The sequence below is a fragment of the Tupaia chinensis genome, unplaced genomic scaffold, assembly GCF_000334495.1.
Source record: "Tupaia chinensis unplaced genomic scaffold, TupChi_1.0 Scaffold000197_1, whole genome shotgun sequence".
Taxonomy (NCBI): domain Eukaryota; kingdom Metazoa; phylum Chordata; class Mammalia; order Scandentia; family Tupaiidae; genus Tupaia; species Tupaia belangeri.
The window spans coordinates 669,166-673,545 of NW_006159672.1; positions in this window are offsets into that span (position 1 = coordinate 669,166).

Genomic DNA, 4,380 nt, shown 5'->3' on the forward strand with positions numbered 1-4,380 from the left:
CTTTCAACTAACTTTGCTGTCAGAAGTAAAAAGGGACGAGGTTATCCATAGCTGGAATAGGCTCACGTTTTGGAAAAGTAGAAAATGAATCTGGAATTTTGTCTCAGGATGGACCCTACAGCTCGATGCCCTTGATTTTTAGATGTCTCATTTATCATAATATTTCCTGAGACCCTGCTAGGCACAATGCACAGAATAGTCATGTGACTTCCCAAGGTGATGCTGTAGTTTTCTATTTGATGATATTTTTAGAACTCACTTTGGGTCAGGAATGAACAGTTTAATAGGAGAGTCTTTTATCTCTCTAAAGGCACCAAGTCTTCCAAAACTGATGTGAAGCACAATCCAGTATTAAAACTCAGCAGCAGATTGGTCTTCTAAGTTACCATTTTATTTTTCTCTCTACAAGTATGACCAAGTAGCCAACCAGGTCACAGTTACTTTTCTTTTCTTTTCTCAAGGTTTTTTTTTTTTTTTTTTTTTTTTTTTTTTTTTTTTTTGTAAGGTGCATATGCTTGCCAGAGAGAGGCAGACAGTGAAATGGAAAGTGAAAAATCACACACCCCCTCAAGGGTGATGGCTACATCACAATCCCTTCGTCTCGATCTTCTTCCCCGGATTCTGAGCACACACGCACACATGCCTGGCATGATTTTCAAGCCATTGTATCTGAGAGTCAAACCATGGTTGGCCATGTGGAAATCCAGGCCATTGAGCACCATGCCACCTCCTCGCCCCTGTGGTTAGTTTTCTAATCACAATATTATTGTAAGCCAAAGCTGAAGTTATTGCAACATGAGTGTTCATGCTATATACAGTATATTATTGAAGTGTATGTGTGTGTGTGTGTGTGTATGGGTATATATATAAATATAAATATAAATATATATATATGTAATGTATGTGTGTGTGAGGAGAGTGCCCCATATCCAGAAAGGATGGGGAATAGAGGGAAAGGATTGCTGTGTGACCACGCCCCATGAGGTACTTTCTCTCTCCCTCTCTCTGGCAAGTACATGTACTCCCTGGCAATTAAAAAAAGAAAGGAAGGAAGAAAAAATATCCTGTAACAACTAGAGTACAAATTACTAAAAATACATATGTAAATACTAAATATATATATATGTGTGTGTGTATATATATATATATATATATAAATTACTTGAAGTTTTTATCCCACTAATGATTAGAATAGCCACATTTTCCCATCACCTTTCATGGATAACCACATTGTAAGAAACAGAGAACACTGTTACCAAGTGTAGGTCAGTTCTTTCCAAGTCATTTGCAGGTGGAAGGGGGACCATTCAGTGCTGGTTGTCACACTGTGGCCATTTGGAAGAAAGTGGGGGTTAGCTGGAGGGGAAATAAAAATAGAAATCTTAAGCCAAACAGTCCTCCTCCAAGTAATTTAAATGTAATCCAATGCCCTCAGTGAGTCAGTCCTTGAGAAAAGTGCATTCAAAGAAACATTTAGATAGAAAAATGTAATGAAAACCAATGGCCTCACAGAAATCCACTGAATTTAGAGGAGGAGGAGGGGCAGCAGGCTTGGGTCTTAAAAACCCTACAAACAACTTTAAAATACCCTCTTCTCAACGCTGCCATTCTTTATCCTCAATCCAGATGGCAGCTGGGCCCCTAACTCTCTCTTCTCTATTCCCAGTTCCTTCCACTACCCTCTGGAAAGCTCATTCCTTCCTATTCCAAATGTTTAATATGTGATTTTAACTATCATTCTTCTCCCTTGCAAAAATCTCCTTCCAGGCATCAGCTCTCTGTCTCCAAGTTCCTGCCAAGGTACCAGAAGGCCACAGAGGTGGTTTAGCAACCACAGATGCTTCCAGGTCAAGTATGAGAGGGCCTAGAGGGTTGTGTATTCATCACTGTGGTTCCTGCTACCTGAATCTAGCCACAGATGGGGTCAGGGAAGTTAGGACAATGCTCTCAGAGAAATGGTTTAGTGTCCTCTGCTCCCTTTCTGCTTCAAAGGTCACTGCCCTCACTGTGAGTGGAGTGCCCTCCATCCTCCAGTGAACAGTCCCCTGCTCTCCCTGGGCATCTCTTTCCTCTACTTGGAGCGATACCCACGGGACCCTCTGCAAACCCTCCTGATTATACTGGAGATGTCAAGTGGCTGCCTATGCTGTTGTTGTGTGCCCTTGCCTCTTGTACTATATACTCAGAGATCATCTGGTCCTTCTCCAAGGGAAGGGGCAGATTGGATGTAGCTAAAATCCTTCCAGACACTCTCAAGCTTGGGTCAAATGTTCCCCAAAACAAATTGGTCATGAGAAACCCCTCTTTGTCCTTATTGCTTTCCTCAGGTAAGACCCGCAAACTCCAGTTGTCTTCCCCCTTCCATGGTCAATGGTTTTGCCTTATCTTCAATTGCCAGCCCCACACACCCTGACCACAGAGAGTGAGTTTGTGGGGCATTTTGATTCTAGTTCCCATGGGTTAAGAGTTGTCCATAGGGATGTTACTGCCCTGCACTTCCAGGAGTAGAGAAAATATGAACAGCTTTAGAGACGTATCTGAGATGAGGAGCCCAGAGCAGTGGAGCAGTTGTGTGGGTTCTGTTAGTTTTTCAGCTGTGCTGAAGTCATAGCTGGTCCAGAAGACATGACATAGCCTCCTGAAAGTGTTCCCTGTACTTTGCAATTGAGTATACAACATCACCAGCTATGTGCATGCAGGTAGTTCAAAAAGATAGTGAAGCTCCTGAGACTAAGGACAGGTGCTGAGATAGCTAGAAAGATAAGATCAGTAGATGACAAAAACTAAGGGACCACCAATTCTAGAGCCTGCTGGGATCAGGTATCTGCTCCCACATTTAAACCAGGGCCAGGTTGTGGTGGTGTTAGTGGCAAAGAGGTACTCCCCAATCATTCCTCTTTGGGAACAAAGGAGAAATGGAGAGGAATGGTTGTGAAGTGGCAACAAGGAGTAACCTGTCTAGCACCACCACCACCCTGATCGTGAGGTATACAGGATTTGACAGAAAATGGTTTCCATTACAGAAACTTGTAAGGAATTAATGATGTGACTCAGATTCAGGCTAAGGAAGGTATAGAGGTAGAAGAAGGCCTTCAAAAAGCAGCTCAGGGGACCAGCATTTAGTATAATGGCTATGTTGCTGGACTCCCATGTAGTCAACCATGGTTTGAGTCCTGGACCTGTGGCTTAAACTCATGCCGGGCGCATGTACATGCATGCCCAAGATCCCAAGAGGAGAATGGAGAAGGGATTGTGGGGTGGCCATCCCCCTTGGAGGGTGATTTCTCGCTTTCTGTCTCTTTGTCTCTCTCTGATTTCTGCACATGCCCTATAGCAAAAATCTCTCAAAAAAAAAAAAAAAAGAAAATAAAAGAAAAGAAAAAAAAACAGCTCAGGTGTAGGTACACATGCTGATAAGAGCACTGGGCTTCCAAAGTCAGAGAAGCAATGTAGAAGTGATGTGTGTCTTTGAGAACTCTTGTTTCACAAACAAGTCTACAGAGGGAGAAGGTGGGATTGACAGAAAGAGGAGGATGGAAGGAGGTGGGGGGAGAGGAACTGAGGGAAGAAAGGAGAAAGGAAATGAGAGCAGGAGAGTGGAAGAAGGAGAGAGAGGAGAGTAAGGAGACAGAAAAGGAGAAGAGAAAGAATTAAAAAATGAAAGAAAGAAAAAGAAGAGAACCCCTTGTCCAATGCACAACTGCAACTCCACCTAATTTGCACACTCTGGGGAACCTGTCATCAATTTCACAGATTCAGAGAATGAGCAGGCAAAGAAAGAAAGTCCCAGTCACTGCCCACCAAATGTCCAGGCTTGCCTTTTTGTGACAAGGCTAATTCTCACCCTTTTCCCTAACTTGTTCCTTTCCTGATAGATTTCTTTGGTGGGGTGGAAAATGCCACCTTGAGTCTGAGGAATTGAAAAGTCGAAAAATCTTAAAACTTTAATCACTGCCATTGGCTTCATTAGAGCCACTTACAAGTGAGCCAAAAAAAAATTATGTTAGTCAATTATTATTGTACATAAAATATACTAATGTTTGTTTTTATTATTAAATGCTCTACTTTTCAAAATACTTTTACATTTCACATGAGATTTTCATAAATGTCTTGTAAGTAGATAGGTGGAATAACATATTTCCCTTCTCGTTTGATAGAGGAGACACTAAGACCTGAAAAGTTTGAGTCACTTGTGGTTATAGTAGAACCAAACTCTGAGCCCAGCTAGGTATCCCATGAAACTAGAGCATAAATGTCTCCTTTTATCTTCTCAACACCCTATCAGGTGGCTAGAGCTTTGCTTATTTATTCAGCACATGTTCTTTTTTTTTTTTTTTTTTTTTTTTGTGCATAGTGCGTTGCCAGTCTCAAGAGTGAACG